The sequence below is a fragment of the Pongo abelii genome, chromosome 14, assembly GCF_028885655.2.
Source record: "Pongo abelii isolate AG06213 chromosome 14, NHGRI_mPonAbe1-v2.0_pri, whole genome shotgun sequence".
Lineage (NCBI taxonomy): Eukaryota > Metazoa > Chordata > Mammalia > Primates > Hominidae > Pongo > Pongo abelii.
The window spans coordinates 80,094,945-80,108,085 of record NC_071999.2 but is presented as its reverse complement, the minus strand read 5'-3'; the positions used below and the strand labels follow the sequence as shown (position 1 = coordinate 80,108,085).

The window sequence follows — 13,141 nt, the reverse complement described above, 5'->3', positions numbered from 1 at the left end:
AAAAGCAGTAAGTGATGCCAGCATCACTGTCATAAATTTGTTTAATATAGTTGCTGCCTCAGCATTCAGTTTTAGACCTGACATAAGTTGTCTGAAACCTAGTCCAACCCCATCACTTTGGTTAAATTAAAACTTCCCCTCCCCATAGTGGTTGTTTACAACATAGACTGCTTGTTCCTCCTCTCACTGGCCCAAAATCCAACACACCCCACATCTGCTAACTACAATAAAACACATGGTTAACACCAGAGTTATGTAAATAAGTTCTCCCTTTGCTGAGTTTTCTTTAAACTAGCCAATCCCGCCACGCAAAAGCCTAAGGAATAATGCCCGTGGACCTTAATAAACGCATAGTCCCACCGGTTCCTCTCTTTCTCTCTCTCTCTTCCCCAACATCCACGTGTTGAGCTCCCTGCTGCCTCTGGGCTTCTTGCAGTCCTCCCATCAGCATCCCTTGCCTCTCTGGTCCTATTAGTAATAAATTTCTTCTGTTTCATACATTTTGGTTTTACTTCCTCATTGTGTCCCACCTGACACACACACCCAAATTTAACTTTCCACTGGTCAGGGCTCTCCTGGAGAGTGGCTATCTTGGCTTATGGCCAGTCTCATGACAGACTTCAAGACCAAATTAAATTAAAAGGAAACCATAACAATAGAAATCACAACCATCAGACTCAACAGGCCACCCTTCCCCAACACCAACGCCTCCTGAATTAGCCATCAAATGCTGAGCTAGAAACTTATTACAAATGAGACTCAAAGCAAGGAGAGTTCTACAGATTTGTGTTCAGTTATAAATATTTTCCAAAATTGTTGTTTGCTTTTGTGAGAATTTTCTTTTAATCCCCTGGAGTCGCTGGAAAATAGAATTGCATACAAAGAATACATAGGAAGGGTTTAAATAATGCAGGCTGACCTTTCTAATTAAGGCCTTAAAAGCAGTTCTCATGGTCAAGCTATAACTGTCAAGGAGCATTTCCCACAAATGTTTTGACTAATGTTAGAATTATAAATTACTTTGAACTAGAAATGAATCTCCAAGAAATCATTGAAATGTACAGAACTTTATAATACATAGTTTAAGCAGAATTTTCAACAGATACCCAGGCAGCTAACCATCTCTACTCATTTCTAACATCATAAACATAAGACACGGAGTAATAATGAATAGCTACTCTATACTTTAGTAAAGTGTTTATTGGCTTGAAAATGTTAAACAGAATAAAAAATAACTCACTCATTTATATTGTCTAACACTGTTTAGGCAAATAAAATTTTTATTCACTACATTTTATACTTACTTAGAATCTAATAACTACAAAATATTGAAGTATTTAAAATGGCATAGTGCTACTAGTGATTATCATGGTTTACATTAGCTGCTTTGAAAATGAATGCTTTGAAGCTTTTCCAACAATATTAGGTAATGTTTAGCCTCTATGCTCAACTTTCTTCTGTGTTACATGAGATAGCAGGTACCTTAATTGGATGTCTTATTCTGGGTGAATAATCCCTGCATAAGCATGAGAAAGGCCCTGGAGAAAAAGTAGAACTTCCATTTACTGTTCTCTATGTGATCAAATGAGGTTTCCAATATTTGTTTATCTTTAAATTATCTCCAAAAACATAATTCTAGAGATATTTTATTAGTCCATTCTCACACTCCTGTAAAGAGCTATCTGAGAATGGGTAATTTATGAAGAAATGAGGTTTAATTGACTCACAGTTCTGCAGCTGGGAGCTGCAAGAATCCGTGGCTGGGAGGCCTCAGGAAACACACGCATGGCAGAAGGTGAAGGGGAAGAAAGCACTTATTCTCATGGCCAGCAGGAGAGAGAAAGAGTAAAGTGGGAAATGCCACACACTTTTAAACCATCAGATCTTGCGAGAACTCACTCACTATCATGAGGACAGCAAGGGGGAAATTTCCCCTAATGATCCAGTCACCTACCACTAGGTAACTCCTCCAATATTGGAAATTATAATTCAACATGAGATTTGGGCGGGGACACAGAGCCAAACCATATCAGATATAGTCCCATATTATGCAATTCAACTAGTAATTATTAAGTGCTGAAAATATACCCACACTCTTAAGTACTATAGGCTACTGTATTTTCATTCCTTTTATATACATTTAAGTAAAAACAAAAAAACTTATTATTCCCATCCTTAAACATCTACTTTTTTAATGCACTGGTAATCAGTCCAAAATATGTTCAATTATTTTTTTGTCTACTCAATAATTTTTGTATTAAGACTCATGTTTGCCATGGATTAAATTATTTGCCAAATGACTGCAAGTATCCTAGGCTTAGAGGAACTAAGGCCAGGGAATAGTCATACTAAATTCTCCGTGAGCATGTAGATATGAAATGTAACACTCCAAAACTGGAGATTTGTTATCAAATCTTTATTATATTGTTATTGGGTATCTTTATTATGAGACAAAATGAGTGATGCTGAAAAGAACACCAAAATGTGCAAGTTTCAAAAAGAAGCACATTGAGAAATAAATTTAAGATAGTGTCTAATATAGTGATTTCAAAATAGTATTTGAGAAAAATCCTTTTGTTAAAGATTGTTTGGGTCTTCTATAAAGTAAGTCAAAACATAGGTATAGTGTCAACTTTTTCTTACAGCCAGGAATATTATTAAGATATTATAGGAAAAAAAAGAATAACAAAGTACACTACATATTGACTTGTGAAAAAACAGCATTGGAGTTTCTGTTAGTTCAAACTTATAATCTTTCAAATACACTGAAAAGGTCTTAAAGTATCTGGGCCAGATTCATCTTGATCAATAGTCTATTTTCCAGGCTCTTCCCACTGGTGTACCAGTTTTGAATCTTGATTCCCATGTAAGCTTGAAAAAGCCAGTGGAAGCAAATGCCAAGAACACTTTTCTAAAAACCTATGTTTAGAATGAGTAGTAACTTTCTCTGCAATCAACTTAGACAGTTAACCATTCATTTTGACCTCCAGAAAAAAAAATAAAGCAAAAAAAATCGACTGAAGGCTGATCTTAAAAATCTTGTACATATTGTATGATCAGGGTTTCTATAATATATTTAAAATGAGATGCAGCTTTTAATGTATTGTATGGAAAGACCCTGCATCTGCTACAGTGCACTAGGACAGAGACAGATAGCTTCATCCAGGGAAATAAACCTATAAGCACAGGCCAAAATAATTTACCTACCTTTGGCATATATCTTAAATGCCAGTTAAACTTGATATTGGAAAACACTCACTGGGGAATTTGCCTGTATACATGGCATCTACAGCACTAGCTCTGTACCACCCACTCAGTCCCTGGAGAGTTGTTCGAGCATCTTCTCTTCCCCTGAACTTCAGAAGAAACCATCTGCTAATGGCACTGCCAGGAACTCGATCTCAGAAAGCCTTAAGCTGTTTTACTTCCATTTTTGTCTCAATCACTTTAATGTCTCGCTGCTCTTTTCCTTCTGCTGGTGATCCAGGAGGTCTGCACCCCAACTCCTCTGTTCTGCTCTTCCCAGAAAACCTTCTTCCATCTGACTCCTTAGGGCATTTCCCCTTTCGTTCATTCAACAGATTCAGGCTGGGTCCTCTTGTTTGCTTGTCTGTAAATACCAACCATTCACTCAAGGGTTTTTAAGGCTTTCTTCTTTACTATAAGGAGAAAAAAGGAAAATATAATATCATCTGCAGTTTGATTTGAAATATATACAATCTAGCATAGGGAGAAACTGAAAGAAAATATTAGAAATGTCAGTCGTTGTTCTGGTGATGTTTCCCCCACTTTCCTGTATTTTTTACATTTTCTATTAATGAATCTGTCCTATTTTTCATAAGAAAATAGTATCGTTAACTTAAAATAAAAGATTTTTTTTAAAATTATATATTTGGGGAGGTTGATACAAGTGATGCTTTTAAATAGTAAAACCAAACAGATGACTACAAAATATGACTGTATTATATGAAAAACAGCTTTTGTCAGTATTTCCATTAAAATACAAATTGGAACTTACACAAACAACAACAAAAAAGAGGAAGAATACTTTTTAAAAAAATCTTAATCTAAAACAATATCATAAAATCAGTTCACTCTTCATGAAAAAAATTTCTGATTTTAAAAAACATAGATATACAATTTTGGGTATGTACAAATTGCATATTGTAATGCAATGTTATCTTGTAATGCATATGTAACACATATGTTATCAACTTGATTTAGTCATTCCTAAATGTATGCATATTTCAAAACATCATGTTGTACACAATAAACATGCACAATTTTTATTTGTCAAATAAATAAATAAAAAGATGCATGTTGATTTTTTTTTTAAGTATCATTCCTCAGCCACAACTAAGCAGAGAAGCATGGTGTTCTGACAGGTTAGAAGAGGATCCATCAGTTCAAATCTTTCCCTGCATCAATGGTGTGTCTATCTGCCCAAGCAAACAGAGCTCTGAAGATGCCTAAAATGAATCCCCAAAATGGAACGAAGTACACTTACTTGGGAGCTTCCATACATAGGCAGAAAGGTCACCTTGTTAACCAACTATTCATTCTGTGTGTGCCTTCTGTTCTGATGTTGCACACATAAGCAAAAGAAATCCTAATCTGAAAACATTCACTAATAAATTCACACTACTTCCTAGATGACTCTAGTGTTTAGTGATACCTTTCGGCATCTGTCTCTTATTGATTTGGGACATCTGATAATGCCATGCAAATCACTTGCATAGGGAAATTAAAATTGGAAGATTGCATGAAACATACACAGAAACTTTCACAAATCAGTGCTTAGGAAAGTTAGACTAGTGAACAGTCTAGAGAAAATGGACAGAATGATAAACAAGAATGATGACTAACAAGAGATTAGAGATTGATCTTCAGGACAAATGACTTTTTAATTACACTACACAGTCAAAGATGAAATGAAAATGATAATATCTTAATATATTAATTTGTCTGAAAATTTACACCAATCAAAATTAATCTTTGATTCATTCTGAGTCATGTTAAGAGTTAACATATAGATGGAATTATAATACATTGCATAATATACAGTTTCATTTTCTAAAATTGATATCACAATCAAATCTTTTTTTTCTTTGACTATTCACCATGATATTTGGCTTGTTTAAGTGGACTCTTAAAAAGAGATATCAATTTTTTCATATACTACAAAGACCAAGAGTATTTTTTTTACAATACAAGCCTTAAGAAAAGATTAAATTTTTCTTTTGAGGAATATATCATGTGCTAAAGGTTAAGAATTTTATTTGGAAGAAACTTTTTAATCACAGTCACCTACCAGCACTCTCCCTCCCAATTCTCACCTCTCCTGAAGATATAACGAGCTTAAGAACCGCTACAAAAGCAAAGCCATTAATACACCTGAACAATGTCTATTGGAACTATAGATGGAAGCTAAAAAGTGCAAGAGAAAAAAAAAAGATGAAAGTGAGATTCAAAGAGAAGGGAAATAACAGGGAGAAATACGTAAGAGTTGTAAGTTGCATGAAACATTAATTTCGTAGAGTGCCATCAAAATTATCTTAGCAATACCAAGACTACTGTCTTTGAATTGGAAGCCAGTGAAAGAGAAAATATAGTACAGCACCCTCCCTCGTTAAGCTAGCTTTGTGTCACTTCTTGTATATTTTCTTCCATGTCTTTAATCTTCCCACCTAGAATGACCTCTGCCTTCCCACCTACACCTATGCAAAACCACCCCTTGCTGCAAAGTCCAAATGAAGCTGCGCTTCCTTGGTGACTTCCATGATCACTCAGTTTACAATGGACTGTAGCACTTAGTTCTTTAAGTATAAACTTAGTCTTTTACTGCTAGTTCCATGTTATGTTTGTATGATTGTGTCTGTAATTAACCTGTGAGCTCCTTGTGGGCAGAGGCTGAGTTTCTTTCATCTTTGTAACCATATTGCCCGGCATGTTGTCTAACACGTAACAGTCACTGAAGAAATGTTTTCTTGTATGAATGAACAGAATATATATCATTCAGAAACTAGAAGAGTGCTTGGCACCGTTAGGTCGAAGGAATAGGCAATCAGTTGATGTAACCCAAGGCACGTTCTTTTTTGTTTCAAACCAGCTGGATGTGACTTTAGAAAAGGTTTTCCTGAAGTTTGTATACATAAATATTAAGAATAATTCTCTCTTGACTTTCCTTGCTATTTTCCTTCTTTATCAATCATCAGGTGATATGGTTTGGCTCTGTGTCCCCACCCAATTCTCATCTTGAATTGTATTCCCATAATTCTCATGTGTTGTGGGAGGAACCCAATGGGAGATAATTTGAATCATGAGGACAGTTTTCCCCCATACTGTTCTCATGGTAGTGAATAAGTCTCAAGAGATCTGATGGGTTTATCAGGGGTTTCTCCTTTTGCATTTTTCTCATTTTCTCTGCCGCTGTCATGTAAGAAGTGCCTTTAGCCTCCCACTATGATTCGGAGGCCTCCCCAGCCATGTGGAACTGTAAGTCCAACTAAACCTCATTTTCTTCCCAATCTCGGGTATGTCTTTATCAGCAGCGTCAAAACAGACTAATACAGTAAATTGGTACCAGCAGAGTGGGGCGCTACAGAAAATTTACCTGAAAATGTGGAAGTGCCTTTGGAACTGGGTAACAGGTAGAGGCTGGAACAGTTTGGAGGGCTCAGAAGAAGACAGGAAAATGTGGGAATGTTTGGAACTTCCTAGAGACTTGTTGAAAAGCTTTGACAAAAATGCTGATAGCGATATGGACAATAAGGCCCAGGCTGAGGTGTTATCAGACAGAGATGAGGAACTTGTTGGGAACTGGAGCAAAGGTGACTCTTGTTATGTTTTAGCAAAGAGACTGGCAGCCTTTTGCCCCTGCTCTAGAGATTTGTGGAACTTCGAACTTCAGAAAGAAGGTTCAGGGTACCTGGTGGAAGAAATTTCTAAGCCCCAAAGCATTCAAGAGGTTACTTGGGTGTTGTTAAGGGCATTCAGTTTTATAAGAGAAGCAGAGCATAAAAGTTTGGAAAATTTGCAGCCTGACAATGTGATAGAAAAGAAAATCCCACTTTCTGAGGAGAAATTCAAGCTGCCTATAGAAATTTGCGTAAGTAACAAGGAGCCAAATGTTAATCCCCAAGACAATGGGGAAAATGTCTCCAGGGCATGTCAGAGGTCTTCACTGCAGCCTTCACAGGCCTGGAGGCCTAGGGGAAAATAGTTTCTGGTTTTGTGGGCTGGGCCTAGGGTCCCCTTGTTGTGTGAAGTCTAGGGACTTGGTGCCCTGTGTCCCAGACACTCCAGCCATGACTAAAAGGGGCCAAGGTACAACTCAGGCTGTTGCTTCAAAGGGTGAAAGCCTCAAGCCTTGGCAGCTTCCATGTGGTCTTGAACCTGTAGGTGCACAGAAGTTAAGAACTGAGGTTTGGGAACCTCTGCCTAGATTTCAGACAATGTATGGAAATGCACAGATGCCCAGGCAAAAGTTTGCTGCAGGGACAGGGCGCTCATGGAAAACATCTGCTAGGGAAGTGCAGAAGGGAAATGTGGGGTCAGAGCCCCCACATATAGTTCTTACTATGTGCACTGCCTAGTGGAGTTGTGAGAAGAGGGCCACCATCCTCTAGACCCCAGAATGGTAGATCCATGAACAGCTTGCACTGTGTGCCTCGAAAAGCCACAGACGCTCAATGCCAGCCTGTGAAAGCAGCTGGGAGGGGGCTACACCCTGCAAAGTCACAGTGGCAGAGCTACCCAAGACTATGGGAACCCACCTCTTGCATGAGCATGACCCGAATGTGAGACCTGGAGTCAAAGGAGATCATTTTGGAGCTTTAAAATTTGACTGTCCTGCTGGATTTTGGACTTGCATGGGCCCTGTAACCCTTCTGTTTTGGCCAGTTTCTCCCCTTTGGAATGGCTGTGTTTACCCAATACCTGTGCCCCCATTGTATCTAGAAAGTAACAAGCTTGCTTTTGATTTTTCAGGCTCATATGTTGAAGGGACTTGCCTTATCTCCGATGAGACTTTGGACTGTGGAATTTTGGGTTAATGCTGAAATGAGTTAAGACTTTAGGGAACTGTTGGGAAGGCATGATTGGTTTTGAAATGTGAGAACAAGCGATTTGGAGGGGCCAGGAGCAGAACAATGTGGTTTGGCTCTTTGTCCCCATCCAAATCTCATCTTAAATTGTACTCCCATAATTCCCATGTGTTGTGCGAGGGAACTAGTCGGAGATAATTTGAATCATGGGGGCAGTTTCCCCCATACTGTTCTCGTGGTAGTGAATAAGTCTCACGAGATCTGATGGGTTTATCAGGGGTTTCCACTTTTGCATCCTTCTCATTTTCTCTTGCCACTGTCATGTAAGAAGTGCCTTTAGTCTCCCACCATGATTCTGAGGCTTTGCTAGCCATGTGGAACTGTAAGACCAATGAAACCTCTTTTTCTTCCCAATCTCGGGTATGTCTTTATCAGCAGCATAAAAATGGACTAATACATCAGGCAAACAAAAGAAAAAGGAAAATCCCAGAAGTTGAATTTCTTCTACACAATTTAGGTATATGTGATTGGTACCCTTCGCTGATTGCAGGTTTTCGCTAAGGAATTCAGCTGCTGTCAAGGTAATATAAACTCTGAAGTAGATTTCTTCTTCTGTTCTCATTAAAATCCCAAATTCATTTTTACATAAATAATTTTTTGAAGTTGTAGAATATTCAATATAGTACTTATTTAACTTAAATCTCTCATAAATTTTGAGAAAAGACCATAAATCTTTTCTGAGACAAAACTTTACAATACTAAACACCAACTATCAAACCTTCAATAAAATAATTACAAAAGAATATTTTCTTTACTAAATATATTAATTTCTACTTGTGTTTCTCTAATGATTAAATAAACTATTGCTAAAACCCATTAAGACAAGCAAAGTATGTGCATCGATAAGAAAGGAATAATATACTAAAGCCTTGTCATTATAAGAATTTAGATGTGTCACCGAAGTCCAGTTCCCTGGGCTGACATAGTGTTTTATAGAATTAAAGGTAGGAAGAACTTATATAGAAAATCTGGCAGTTTCTTAGGCCAGCTGTCAAATGTTAGCATTACCAAAGTTCCATTATAATTGAAAGTAAGTAATTTATTGAATAATTTTTAATATATAATATGCCTTCTCTTAATTCAGAGCTGTCATGTTTTCATAAGGAATGAGTTTGTACAAACTAAGGTCATCTCTGTTGCTGTGTCAAACACACCTGGAAATAGAATGCACTCCTGTGTAAGCCATTGAGAGAGTCTCCAGGAAAATGAATGGGTAATTGTTTTCAGTCAATGTTCAGTTTTTCTCTGACTTGTTGATTCAGTGTATTTTGAAGCATAAAAAATAATAAGATGTATTAATTAAATCTTTTATTTTTTTATTATTAATTATTATTTATTAAAATAAGATTTATTTAGACAAAGCCAAACTTCAGTCTTAATAGATCAAACACAAAATATGATAATCTCACTGGTAGGTTAATTCCATGTAGAAATATGTCAGTAATATTTTTAGAGCTAGCCAGATCATATTTTAGATCACCAAAATAAGTTGCTATGAGTCTTTTGGTGGGAATTATTTTAAATACAATTGTTAGACATATCTATTCTTAAAACAGACAAGAATTACCCATGTTAATTGTTAGCTTGTTTTGAACTACATCTAATAATAATTAGCCAAGTGATCAGCACAGGAAGAATTTTTAAATATGCTTAAATAAAAATACTTTAAATGATGTGTACAATTTCATGTATATCTACAGACTAAAAGTGCTTTTACTTACAAAAGTCATTTTGAGCAGTCAGTATTGTGACTCTAAACCAGCAGTTCCCAGACTTTTGGTCTTGGGATCCTTTCACACTCTTGAAAATGAAGGAAGACTGAAAAACTGTTCCAGACAGCAGGAGACCAGGCAAAAGTAATAACAAAATGTGATATGGGATTCTGAATCAGTTCCTGGAGCCAAAAAAAAAAAAAAAAAAAAGGACAGTAATGGAAAAGCTAGTAAAGCTTAAATGGGGTTTTTATTTGTTAATGGCATTGTACTAATGTTAATTTACTAATCGGATAAGCATATTATGGTTATGTAAGATGTTCTCATTGTGAGATGCTGCAAGAAGGATATCTGATATCTGAAAATGCTCTGTACTATTTTTATAACTTTTTTGTACATCTAAAGAAACTCACAATAAAAAGATTTTGTAAATTATTAAGAACAGCAAAAAGCTTTTGTTTATAGAGGTATCAATATCAATATTCAAAATTTTAAACTGAGAAATGTCAAGGTATATACTTATTAATTCACTTTTAATGTAATAACTATCCAGTTAAATGTTAACATAAATAGCAATTTTATGAAAAATAATTATATATTTTGAAATAAAAATATTTAATTAGAAGAGTAGCATTATTTTACATTTTTGCAAATCTCTTTAATGTCTGGCTTAAAAGAAAACACTTGGTCTTTTTATCTGTTTCAACATTCAGTTTTTTATAATATACAATATAGAGTGGTGTTGGTGTTTTTTGATTGAAGTAAATAAAAAATAAAATAACCTCATAGAGGTATATAGTTCAAAAGGGAAGGATATCTTTTAGAATCTTTCTGATAACTGTGGATATTCTCCTTTGATACTAAACCAAAACTCATCAAGTGATGATTTCTTTAAGGTTAGCTGCAACATGGAATCTGAAACCATAATAAAACTTATTTTTCACTCTCTTACATTAAAATCTATTGGACTATTTTGCACTTTAAACTTTTACCCACATGTGATTTTGTACTATCACGAATCAGTCATATGAAAAATATTTCTTATGCAGATTTTCTAAATGTTAAATATCTAATTATAAGATATAGGTAAAAGCCCACAATTCTTAATATCATTACTAATCTCATCAGAACCATCTTTAAGTGTTGATAATCTTTCAAGTTGATGGTAGCAAATACAAGTCTTACAAAATTCTAATTTTTCACTTGAGCGGTTGGGTTTCATTATGGACAACATACACTGTCAGTGTCTTCCCAATAAGCTCACTTCGTTCATTTTTGAGGAAATGCCTACCAAATAACAAGACTGAAAAACCATAGCTAGTCAGTTATTCTTTCAAGTAAAAATGGTGTTCTGTGTAAACCCCAGCTAGTTCAGCTCACAACCCAAATAATTGCGCAAGTGCTTTCTTTGAGGCAACTCTCATACTGCATTGTGTAGTAGAGTGGTTTATGCAGAATATATTTGAAAACATGTGTACTTGAAGCCAAAATGTAATAAAAGTGATTATTTATACTGCCTTTTCAAGGGCATGCTCAGGGCAAACTGGCTTCATTTTTTTTGTTCTGTAGTGATGAAAACCGCAATGACTTCTGCCAACAGTTGAGCCCACTGCCTATATCTGTGCTAAGGCACCACAGTTTAACCCACTATGGCTTCGCACCACCAGGGCAAATGTCAAAACAGTGCAAATGGCAAATATATTCTTACTGTTATGAATAGTTTTGGCCTCACAGACTCCTAGGGACCCCCCAAACTTCCACAAACCACACTTTGAGAGCCTCCACTCTAACAGAAAATGAAATCTCATCACAATAGCAAAATGTATTGTTCTACAAAATAATACTGGGCAATGGTTGCACAGAGATAGATGTGGAATATTTTCTAGAGAAGAGAAACAGTTTTGAGAAGCTCTGTGAGTGAAAAGACACATCCTTCCTGAGTTTACATAACAGATAGATAGAACCCTGGGCTTTCACAGAGTCATTCAGAATCAGTAGGCATATGGAAAAGTAGAGTTCCATTTTCTTGAGTCATGCAGTGATAGGAAAGGAGAGTGGCACAGGGAAAGACAAACTAATGTATATAATCTTTACTTTTAACCAATAGAAAGACCATGGTCTCTGCTAAATTCTCTGTGTTGTTCACAATGTGACATGCTCCCTGAAAACAGGAATTTGCTTTTTATTTTTTAATCCCTAAGCCAAATACAATGATTAGTATCTAGACAGGATTCAATAAGTGCTGAACAAATGAATAGACAGGCTGGGTGCAGTGGCTCACACTTACAATCCCAGCAGGGATTTGGGAGGCCAAGGTGGGAGGATTGCTTGAGATCTGGTGTTAAAGACTAGCCTGGGCAACATAGTGAGACTGTTTCTAAAAGAAAAAAATTAGTCAGGTGTGGTGGTGCACGCTTGTAGTCCTAGCTACTCTGGAGGCTGAGGCAGGAGGATCGCTTTTGCCCAAGAGATTGAGGCTGCAGCAGCCTGGGTAACAGAGTGATACCCTGTCTAAATAAATAAATAAAAATGACTGGACAAACAACAAGCTAAACTGCCTGTAGTTATTAAACATTATTTGACTTCAAGATAGGAAACAAGGGAATTGATTATTAAACTGCAAAACAGGATGGAGATCTAAAAAGAGACAAGAGAACAAAGTCCTAGTAGGAAAATTCAGGGTACTTAAGAATTCATATTTCTTGTGATTCTCTTTTGCATTTCTTTCAATCTATCTGGTACAACTTTTCTCCTTTACCTAAAGCAATTTTGCTAATGGATTTAGTAAAAAAAAAAAAAAAAAAAAAAATTAGAACAATACACATAGATGTATTTGTATACATTCAAGTACTGAGCGCTCCCAGAAGTCCAAACCTGCAATCACCCACATAGGTGAATTTCAGGTAGCAAAGTAGGGACAGGGTAGCACTATTGAGTCACAGAAGAAATTGAAATCTGCATCCTGGGTTTGAGTCTGGCTCTGCCATTTGCAGACTGTATAAACTAGATTAATTATCCTCTCAGTTCAGTCACCTCACAGGTAAAGTCAAATAACAGTCTGGGTTATGCTTACCCTAGAATTTTATGAAGAGCAAATTGCAGAGATTAAGATAATAAGATAAGTTATAAAGTCTTCAACAAACTGAGAGTCTTTTTATCTTCCACTCCACCACATTGTCAGTGGGGAAAGTTTAGTTCACTCCTAGAGTGCCTGGCAGGTGACATAAGATGAAATCACACAGACTACATCTCTCCTCCCACTTGGCCTGGGTAGGATAAAACTTCAACAAACTCAAGGCATGAGGTATTTTTTTCCTGTCTTTC

The 13,141-nt window shown here is 36.3% G+C and overlaps 1 long non-coding RNA gene across 2 annotated transcripts in view; it reads right to left on the bottom strand.

The window, feature by feature from the left end:
• Window positions 1-1,182: 1,182 nt before the first annotated feature.
• Window positions 1,183-13,141, bottom strand: part of LOC129049686 (uncharacterized) — a 112,865-nt gene continuing 100,906 nt past the window's right edge. The window contains exons 5-6 of one of the 2 annotated variants that reach the window (XR_010136801.1): window positions 9,827-9,999; window positions 1,183-3,659 (exon numbers count right to left, since the gene is read on the bottom strand). This is a non-coding gene — a long non-coding RNA (uncharacterized LOC129049686). The remainder of the gene's footprint in view (window positions 3,660-9,826; window positions 10,000-13,141) is intronic. The other variant, XR_010136800.1, reaches the window with a different exon arrangement.